Below are 11,867 nucleotides of genomic sequence, written 5' to 3' on the forward strand. Positions count from 1 at the left end.
CGACAGAAGGTAATGGCGAACTTTTGCTGACTCTTTCGCCACAACTTTCTTTCACTCTTTCACTCTTTTCTCCTGCATCTTGCAGCTCACCCACAACGGACCGGCGTCTTGTCCAGCTGGGGAACCTATACGCCAAGGAAACCGGGAAATCAGCCCTTATGAGCCAGGCATGGCTCGAGAAAGAACAAATATAAAAAAAAAATCCATACATACACATATGCGCACGTGTGAACACACACATACTTGTATACACAGGCGTATATACATGTAAACGTAAGTGCATACATCCATATGTTTATCCATAAATACTATATACTGGCACTGGGTCAGTTACGATGACGAGAGTTCCAGTTGATCCGATAAATGGAACAATTTGCTGATGAAATCAATGTGCAAGTGACTGAGCATTCCACAGACACGTGTACCCTTAATGTAGTTCCCAGGGAGATTTAGTGCGACACAGAGGGTGACAAGGCTGGCCCTTTGAAATACAGGCACTACTCACTTTTTTTCAGCTGACAACCGGTACATGTGTCTGAGGAGTGCTCAGTTCATTTCACAATCAGGCTGTTCTACTGGTCGGATTAACTAGAATGCTCATCGTCATAACCAACAGAGTACCAATTAGTTATTATCATCAAGAGGTCCACCACAAGGTCTAGTCCTTGTCGCGTTGTGGTGGCTTGTATGTCTCTGTCACCCTGCAAACAATGCCTGTAAAGCACTAGCTCCTGCTGGGGCCTCACATGCAGGACAGATCAAAAGATAGAATCCAGATCAATATGGACCACATCTTCCAAAAGATAATTATGGATTTGCATAGGATTAACACCTCTAACTAGGAAAAAAGCAGTTACAGAAACATTAATGACTGTCCAGAGCCAACAAGGTCTGGGAGAGGAAGGCCTTCCTTCAGAGAAACATATGACACAGTGCCGCAAAATCTAAAAGGAAACAGTAGGAAGTAAGATACTGAACAAGATTTGGAAAATCAGGGCTTCAACTAGAGAGGAACAGAAAAGACAGTCCAAAGTTGAGAACGGTTGAGAAATGTTGTCGATGGCCTGTGCGCCAGAAGGAGCGAAGAGCTTAAGGAAGGAAGGAAGGAAGGAAGGGAGGGAGGGAGGGAGGAAGGAAGGAAGGAAGGGAGGGAGGGAGGAAGGAAGGACGGAAGGAAGGAAGGATGGAAGGAAGGAAGTATGTAAGCTACAAGGGCTAACGGAGATGCATTTGAGAGAGGCAATTACCGAGGTATCAAATTATTGAACCAGGTCATGAATATTACGGAAAGAGATAGCACAATTGATTCAGAGCCTAAATATGATGCCATTCTATTTTGTGCCAGGAAGTGGTTTTATTAATATTATTTTCCTAGTGAAATAATTACAGAAGTGCATAGCTAAGTGAAAGCCTTATGCATAACAGTCGTTGATATGGAGAAGGGCTTCAGCAGAATTCCACACCCTGTAATCTGATGGTCGGTAAGAAAACTAAAGAGTGATTACTGGCTTATGCAGACCAGGCAGAGTCAAAAAGCTGAGAGTCTACAATAAGTTTAGTAATAAATTAACATGCTCTAGGCAATAACAGAGAAGTTTAAGTTTGGTTGTCCGTGGGAACACTTGTATATTAGTTATGTTCTTATAGCAGAACAATAGATTTGGAGAAAAAATTCCAGGCATGAAATAGCTTGCTTTCTCAAACACACGCATACTAATCCTTTCTCCCCTTACTTTCACTCAGTCATTAGTAATTCTTCTAATCACCTATTCATGCACATTTACGCTGATAAGCTGAAGCAAAGTATGCTGTATCAGTTAATAAAAGCCTAGTAGTTTGTGAACACAACTGTCCAATCTTCACTTAACTTCCACAGAACCATAGAAAAACAGTAGTTTTACAATCTCATTTCCACTCCTCCCTCATTCTCCCTTTCATTTAATCAGCGGTTAGATTTTTAAAATCTTTTTCTGAATAAAATAACCTCTTTACATATGTAATTTATGTTTATCTTTGCTAACATAGATTATAAACTCATAAACATTTTGACTCAACAAACATACACAAACAATACACACCCACGTATATGTGTATAGGGGTGGGGAGTAATTTTCTATTAGGTTGTCAAGTATGAAATTTGTAGTAAGGTATATGGTAAACTTTGACAGCTGCTTATTTTGCGCCATTATTATATTTTGACAAACTTTATTTTTTGTTTATTTTTTGTTAGAAAGCTGACACATCTATTTCTTTATTCTAACTCATTTTGCACTTTATAAAGTATTAATAAATTGTTTTTCGCTGTCTTTGTTTAGAGATGGATAAGTCGGAAATTCGTACAATTTTGAAATATGAGTTCTTTCTTGGAAATACAGCATCACAGACAGCTCAGAATATTAATGGAGTATTTTATTCTAATGTTATTACACTGCAAGGAATATCAAACTGGTTTGCAAAATTTCATTCTGGTAACTTTGACCTCAGAAATGAGCAATGTGGTCGACCAGAAACAAAGGTGGATAATGACAAACTGAAAGCCACCATCGAGTCAGATCCATCTCAAAGTGCCTGTGAATTATTGTTACTGTTTGGTGTTAGCAAGCAAACAATATTGACTCACCTAGTTCAAATCGGTAAAATGAAAAAGTTGGATAAGTGGGTTCCACATGAATTCAATGAAAATCAGAAACTGCAACGTATGCTACTTTCTCGTCACAAAATTTGAATCAGTTTTGAATCATATTGTAACGTGTGATGAGAAATGGATCCAATACAACAACCGTAAACGTTCAGCACAATGGTTGGACAAAGATGAGCCACCAAAACACAGTCCAAAAAGCAAAATTCATCAAAAGAAGCTGATAGTGTGTGTTTGGTGGTCTGGTGCAGGTGTGATCCATTATGATTTCATTAAACCTGGCTCATCAATCACAGCCAAAGTATACTGCCACCAACTGGACCAAATGATGCAGAAACTTACAAAAAAAAAAACCCAGCTTAGATTAGACAACAGATCCAGCTCTATTTTATTGCAAGACAAGGCCAGACCACACATCGCAAAAATGACATAGGTGAAATTACAGGTGTTGGAGTTGGAAGGTCTCCATCATCCACCACAGACAACCACTCCTTCCAGAATTTGGATAACCTTTTAATAGGAAAAACAAAACAATTCCGACAATGCTGTAAAACAAGCCTTCAAAGATTTTATTTACTCTAGATTTCCAGGCTTTTACAGTTCCGGGCTGGACAAGCTACCGCTGAAATAGCAAAAGCGTATTGACAATATGGGTGCATACTTTGATGAATAAAACTATTCCTTGTATTTATGAAACATTAGCAAACTTGTTTTTCTTTTCTGCAAATTTCATACTTGACGTCCTAATATGACACTTTCTACAACATAATATTCTATACAGTTTTTTAAAATAAACAAAAACAAAAAAAAAACAAGGCAGCATATATGTACATTTTCACAAAAATTTTATTCCAGTGACTTAGATAAAAGTACCAAAATACAAATATATATCCTGAAACATATTTACGTAAATTTTTGCCATGATGTAAATTAGTAAGTTGGATTCTCTTACTATTTCAAAACCTGTATTTACAACCTCGACATGTGTAATTTGTATACCAATACGATCTGAAGAGGTCTATTTTCTGTTAATATGCAGGAAATATAAGAGGTTGGAAATTAAACAAAGACTAATTTTTGAAATTTCTACACCTTTTGTACTGTTGTTTTTTGTGCTAGCTTGCTAACATTTTCTACAACATAATATTCTATAAGCTTTTTATAGCAAGACAACATACATGCACATTTCCACAAAACCTTATTCCATTGATTTGGTTAAAACATGAAAATACGCATACATATTTTCAAACACATTTATGTAAATTGTGCTCTGATTGGTGTGTTTCACTAAAAACTGCTATATTTATTATTGAGTTCTATCATATATCAATCCCATGATATGTAACTATTATGCCAACAATATTCTGTTGACAAATGGGAAATAAAAGGAAAAGGTGTATATATATATATATAACTCATTGTTGTTACATTGAAGACCAATTCTTAAACTTTTTGCACCTTTTCCATTGTTGCTTTTCACACATGAGAACTCTTTTGCCTGTTGCTATAGTAACAGTCTTTTAAAAGTCTGTGAGGAAGTATGTACTGAAAGCAGTCTTGTTTACATGTTTCCGCTGCTCTAACCACTGGGCCATTGCACCTCCTATATAACTGTATAGGGTACAATTATACTTAAGCTATTAGGTGCTAGTATAGTACGCGGTTTACCACGTTGTCAAGGGTTATCTACCTTAAACGTTCAGTTAATAAAGGAAACCATTTTTTCCATTATATGGACATTGTAACAACAAATTAAACTGGAAGCTGAACCTGGGTGAGATTTTAGAACTAATATTTTTCTTTGTCATGGATATACCTATGATTACAGCAGTGACTCTAACAGGAACACCTGAAAATGTGCCGCAAATTATGCGGAGCCATAGTTTATCATGTACGACGAGGGAAGGTGGGTAGAACAAACGATAACCCCATTCAGATCGATGAAGCAAGATTTGTTGGTCGACGAAGATACAATCCTGGAAGAATGCTGTATGGCGACAACGCTCCTCTCTTCGAAGGCAGTGATGCAGAACAACGAAACAACAGGAACCATGGATGTAGAATTAATGGGCCGTGGGTTTTTGGTCTCAAACAAGGTTCAGACTGTCGATACTTTTGTGTGGAACGGCGTGACTGGAACAGTCTGATACAAATTATTGAAAGAGAATGTGAAAATGTTCAGTTATTCATTGAGATGAGTGGTCTGCTTACAATAATATAAATGCCATAAGTTATCACAATCTGACAGTGAACCATCAACGACTTTATCTGGATCCAGTGACCGGAGCACACACTCAGGCCATTGAGTGATCAGAGTTAGAGGATCTTTTCGGTTTGAACGGCAGTTTTTAACATAATTTCTAGGTAACTAAAAAATTTTAAACTTCGTATACTGGTAGAATGTGTTTATAAAACATCTTTTTCTTTTGGCTTTATTGGGAAAATTCTATAGTTTGTAAGATATTTGTTGTTTTTTTTCTTCAATTTCTGCAATTTCTGCCAATCAGTGACGTCTATTGAAGTAAAAAGCATTCTGTGCCGTATGAATATGTCCTTCGTTTAAGAAACAGATTGGGTTTATTTACATTTGTGAAGAAAAAAAAGATACCCTTCCCCCACCCCTAACCCTAAAAGGGATTGAAATGCAATAGATCGATTCTAGGGTCATAATTATGGGTGACAATTTCATATGACACCGCTAGAAAAAACAGCCGTTCAAACCGAAAAGATCCGAGTTAGATGCTAACATTAAAATTCTAAAAAAAAAAAAAATGATCTCTGAAGTATCTGAAGTTTTTTTTATCTGAAATAACTGGAAATATCTGAAAGAAAAGGTAGATAACCCGTGGTAGACCGCACACTATACAAGTACCAGTTATTATGCTTATATGCTGAAAGAACACACCGAATACGACCTCTTCCTTCAAATATTCACTTCACAAATAATTACGCAGGTTGAAATGCACTCCTGTTGAGGTGGACTGCGAAATCTGATGTGTATATATTTGTGAATATTTATATGTACTGGCATTTTGCGTATGCTTTTCTGACGGTATACTCCTTTACTTGTTTCAGTCATTTGACTGCGGCCATGCTGGAGCACCACCTTTAGTCGAGCAAATCGACCTCAGTACTTATTCTAGCGGTCTCTTTTTGCCGAACCGCTAAGTGACAGGGACTTAAACACACCAGTATCGGTTGTCAAGCAATGCTAGGGGGACAAACACAGACACACAAACGCACACACATATATATATACATATATACGACGGGCTTCTTTCAGCCTCCGTCTACCAAATCCACTCACAAGGTATTGGTTTGCCCGGGGCTATAGCAGAAGACACTTGCCCAAGATGCCACGCAGTGGGATGGACCCGGAACCATGTGGTTGGTTAGCAAGCTACTTACCACACAGCCATAGATATTTTCATTTATTTCGGCCAGTGTGTTTTGCTAATGAAGGAAAAGTTACCAAACTAATCCAGAAATTGATCAATCCAAAGCTATCTGAATTATTTTATGAATTTTTAGCCTGTCTGCTTTCCCCCTTTTCAACCTGTGTAATTATAGAGTGAATATTTTGAAGTGGTAGGACGTATTCGGAATGTTTTTTCAGCATATACGCATAATAGCTTTTGTATAACTGTACCCTATACAATTATCTCTCTCTCTCTCTCTCTCTCTATATATATATATATATATATATATATATACACATATATGCACACACACACACACATATGCATTCATATGATTGAAGCACTTAACACCTGATTTCTCCAATAACTTGAGTGCCTCTCCTTCTACTCTCTTGTAGACCCAGATTTGACCAGTCACTGAATGTCCTGCGTATGTCACACAACAGCGTCTTCTTCGCCTTGTCTCATTCACTTTGGGAAGATGATGAAACGCAAATACAACTTTAGTGGGATTTGAACTCAGAGCGTTAAAGGACATAACTAGATATCCCAAAGCATTACATCCGAAGCCCTACAAATTTTGTCATCCACTACTAACGGTTATTATTACATTCCCGGGATCTTTTCGGTTTGAACGGCAGTTTTTTTAAAATAATTTCCACGTAACTAAACACTTTTAAACTTCGTATACTGGTAGAATGTGTTTATAAAACATCTTTTTCTCTTGGCTTTATAGAGAAAATTCTATAGTTTCTAAGATATTTGTTGTTTTTTTCTTCAATTTCTGCAATTTCAACCAATCAATGACGTCTATTGAGGTGAAAACATTCTGTGCCGTATGAATATGTTCCTCGTTTAAGAAACAGATTTGGTTTATTTACATTTCTGAATAAAAAAAAAAGATACCCTTCCCCCACCCCTAACCCTAAAACAGATTGAAATGCAATAGATCGATACTAGGATCATAATTATGGGTGACAATTTTATATGACACTGCTAGAAAAACTGCCGTTCAAACCGAAAAGATCCCATTCCCGGGTTAATTTAGCCGAGGTCGACTTTGCCTTTCATCATAGTCGATAAAATAAATACCTGTCGATGTACTTGACTTCCACCCATACCCGAAATTGATGGTCTCGCGCCAAAATTTAAAAACCGTTATTACATTCAGAGTAAGGTGGCGAACTGGCCGAATCATTAGCACGCCAGACAAAATGATTAACGGCATTACGTTCTGAGTTCAAGTTCCGCCGAGGTCGACATGTCTTTTCTTTTTCTTTTCGGGACGATATAATAAAGTGTCAGTTGAGCATTGGAGTCGATGATATTGTGTTATCGACAAGCCTCCTCCCCAAAATTTCAAGACTTGTGCCTGTTGTAGAAAGGATCGTTATTTTGTCTTTATAAATACGATCCGTTTTGACTACCTTACAGTCGTCGCTGTCAGTCTTTCAGCGGTCCGTTTCCTTGGTTCTGTGGCGATGAGGGAGTGGAGAATCTGCAAAGATAGATATGTCCCTTTCTTATATCCGTTCCGTTCTTCGCATCGATTCATCCTTCGACGCGTGCTGTGTGCAGTAGCGTTACCGTTTACTTGCTTTAATCATTGGACTGCAGTCAGGCTTAGGCACCGCTTTGAACGATTTAGTCAAAGAAATTGGCCTTAGTACTTATTTCGCTTTGTTCATTTTCTTTTAATCTCTATTTCCGAACCGCAAAATTACGTGAACATAAAATAAAACTTGGTTAGAGTTATCTCCACTCTAGTTATTTTTTTAGAATTATCTCCCATGTATTGTTACCATCAGCAATATTTTTTCTTTCTTTTTTTAATGTTAATTTGGTCTGTATTCTTCCCACTACTATACAAGCCAATTAAATATCATGCGTTCATAAGTTCACATATAAAATATCACAAATCATTTCTTCATATTTATATTTATTTACTTCTTTTTGTTTAATCCAAATTCATCCCTTAATAGAGCAATCCCATATATTATGTAAATGAACTATATTTTGTAAAAGAACGCAAATTTCAGGAATAAAAATAATCTGTTTAATATACCTCAGCACTACACTGGTCCTTAATTTTATCGATACCGGGGATATAAGAGTATATGCAGCAATCGGTATATATATATATATATATATATATATATATATATATATATATATATCTTTCTTTATCTTTCTTTACTACCCACAAGGGGCTCAACACAGGGAGGACAAACAATGACAGACAAACAGATTAAGTCGATTATATCGACCCCAGTACGTAACTGGTACTTATTTAATCGACCCCGAAAGGATGAAAGGCAAAGTCGACCTCGGCGGAATTTGAACTCAGAACGTAGCGGCAGACGAAATACCGATAAGCATTTCGCCCGGCGTGCTAACGATTCTGCCAGCTTGCCGATATATATATATCGTCACGCCTCCTTCCTTCAAACAGGAAGGAAGAGCTATTTTCATCATCCTTATGGCTATGGCGAAAGAATGTATCTGGTGAACGCGTCTGAAAGGATTAGAGACAAACACTTTCCTCTCTTGTCAATCTCTCATCAACTTCTTCAAGTATCACATGAAAAGGAAAGTGAGAGTAGAGAGGCAAGGTTTGTCTAGCGAATGTTTCAAAGAAAGATGGCTGAATGTAGCAAGGATGGCACGTATTAATGACGAAGCTACCTTGAGCATAATCCTATGAATCCGGAAAAATTTAAAAGAGAGTTACTTGCAAATAAATGTGTTAACATGTAACATTAATGACCAAGGTTACCGTGGTCTTTTCCGTAGGCTTTTCTTTCCATGGATAAACCTTATCTGCTTCCCCCTTTGCACTTTACATCATGACATTTCTGTGATACACAATCCCTATTGATCGTTTTTCTTTTTTTTTTTCCTTTCTACGATCCCTTTTGATCGACCCCCCCCCCCAAGAAAAGCTTTACTTTGTAACTTGTCCCGTCTGTCTCCAGCCCTGTGTGGCTAATAAAGAAACATATATATAATTTAATAATTAGGGTGAATAGAGATTTATATATCCAGTTTTATTCTGCAATCAATCACATCTTTCCATTGCTCCACCTACATATGTTTCTGCTGCAACTCAGTGCACACTGTAAAATATTGCATCTTGGTATGCGTTTTAATGTTAATTGCAACTTCTTCAGGGTGCTATTAACTGCATTTCAGATCCCATTTGAACTAAATACAAGTTCAACCAAAATATTTCATACACACGGCATCTTTTGCCGAACTGCTAAGTTACAGGGACATAAACACACCAACACCAATTATCAAGAGAAAGTTAACATATGTCACAGGTAACTTTGTAAATCTCATTAAAAAAACTTGCTGAAGAATGTAGTGCAGAAGTAAGTCAGTGGCTTAAACAAAGAGTTAATTTCCTATCTGATACCATATAAAATGAAATCTTAGAGGCATATGCTCATAACACCTTATATGAGATTTTTAAAAATGCTTGAAGATTTCATGTTTATTGGTAATATATGTGATTTCTTTGGAATGGAACACGAATCAGTTATTGTTGTTATGTTTCTGAAAACCAGGATGTCCATGAAGATTTTTTCCTGACTACACTTCGGAGACACTAACAAAAGTTATTCTGGATGTCTTTTGCTACCAAAACATTGAGCTGGGATCAAAATTATGCTGCAACATCATCTAATAGTGCTGTAATGCTTGTACATAAAATCTTGTGTAGTGAAAAGACTTTTGATATTCTCTTGGAAAACTTCACTGCCAAACCAAGTGAGTATAGAAAAAAGTTTTGGAGTGATTTGAAGCATTGCTTTTCCAGGCAATCACTCAGATTAAGTTTTAGAACTGTCGCTTTCATTTGTTAGTTTCCATGTCAAAGTAGAAGAGGAAGCTAATGGGTGTGTGTGTGTGTGTGTGCATGTTCTGTTTTATGTATTTGTATTCACTCACACACACGATAACAAAAATAGTGTCACATTTTAAACTTTGAGAAAAGCCTTGCATTATAAATATGCAAGGCATTTCTCAAGTTTAAAATGCAACACTGTTTTTGTTATCATGCATGTGTGTCAGTAGCATTAATGAAGCTGTTATGCATCAATTTAATGTGTTAAACTTATCTTTATTAATGTATATCGAATTATACATAGATATATACAAGATCTGTTATACACGTACATACATAAATACACACACGTCTTCTGCCACTCCTCTTCCACCCTGATACAAGTGTTTACAGTTGCCAACATGTGCTTTCAAATCGTGTTTTCTGGGTGGATAAAGTTTAAAATGGAAAGTAATGAATGAAAATGACAATTCTGAGACTCAATCTGAGTATAATAACAGAAAATATCATTATGCCTGTGCTTATTTTGATATTAAGATTGAAAAAAAAAAAAAAAATCAGCCTTGTTTGTAAAAAATTTTAGACCTGAGTTTGCACCCCCTAAGCAAATTTTGTTCCTGGGCCATTGGTTGGGACTGAGCTCGGCTTGAACCACATGGTTGGAAAACAAATTCTCTCAACACAGCCATGCCAAATATTGAATGACAATAGGGGTCTGCAAGAATGAAATAGTAATCAAGGGGTTCATAGACAAGAAATGTTCTGAGAACCATTGGTTTAAACATTCAAACAAAGAGGTTTACATGTTAGATATCTTCTACGAGTCAGTTGTAAATTGAAATAGTATTGAACCAGTTAGATATGGTTTTAAAAATATTATTAAAAATAAAACACAAACACGTACAAAATTTAAACAATTATTTATTGAAATGGGAATAATAAAAAAGATTTTCATGTGTCCACAGACACATATGTATGTATGTGTTGCATGCATAAATTTCTGTTAAGTAGGTAAGGCAGTGAGCTGGCAAAATTGTTAGCTTAGCACATTTCATTCATCTTAAGTTCTGAGTTCAAAATTTTGCTGACTTTGCGTTTCATCCTTCTATAGACAATAAAATAAGTGCCAGTTAAGCACTGGGGTCGATGTAATCAATTCTCCCCATCTCCCAAAATTGCTGGACTTGTACCAAAATTTGAAATCAATATACAGAACTAGGCACTAAAAGTTGTGTATTTTTTTCTTTTTGAGTTTTTGATAACCACCTCCTTCCTTAAATTTTTTCATTATATCTTAAAAATGCTGTGTATATTTTTATTTAGAATATCTCTGTTTGGCTTCCGCTTTTCAATTTTTAAAAAATAAAGAAAGGCACAGGTATGGCGGATCTAGTTAAACTAATTCACAAAACCCTAACCCTAAAATCCTAACTCTAACACACTAACCCTAAAACCCTGAAGCTAAAACCAGTACAAACGCATGAATGATGTCATAAATAACGGTGACAAACGAAGTATACACTGCCGGAAGTTCTTGTTGACAAACAACAGTAATTTTATTCAGCTGAATACACGTCATTGATTGGTTGAAATTACCGAATTACTACAACTTTAACGTGAAACAACTTCCTAAATTTAAGCTTTTATCAAAAACGCCAACAGTAAAAGATGTTTTATATGACACATTCTACCAGTGTCCGAAATTTGCAAGTGTTTAGTTACAAAAAATTATTTTTTAAATCTGTCGGTCAAAAGGTAAAGATCTTAAATATGCATACATATATAGCTGCATACACATATGCACAAACACAAGCATACGCGTGCAGACACACTCACATACACACAAACTCTGTCTGTCTGACTTTCACTCTCACTCACTCTCTTTAATTACCTAATAAATGTGTCTTAATATGATTGCTTTACCTGTTTGAAATAACAGCTAAATTTTGCTCGAATTGTAACT

General features: G+C 36.3%; 1 long non-coding RNA gene across 1 annotated transcript; it reads left to right on the top strand.

The window, feature by feature from the left end:
* Nucleotides 1-4,624: 4,624 nt before the first annotated feature.
* Nucleotides 4,625-5,518, top strand: LOC118766289. The gene is made up of 3 exons (XR_005002204.1): nt 4,625-4,767; nt 4,833-4,836; nt 5,508-5,518. It is a non-coding gene; the product is annotated as an uncharacterized LOC118766289 (long non-coding RNA).
* Nucleotides 5,519-11,867: the final 6,349 nt, after the last annotated feature.

This window comes from Octopus sinensis, linkage group LG15 (genome assembly GCF_006345805.1).
Source record: "Octopus sinensis linkage group LG15, ASM634580v1, whole genome shotgun sequence".
NCBI lineage: Eukaryota > Metazoa > Mollusca > Cephalopoda > Octopoda > Octopodidae > Octopus > Octopus sinensis.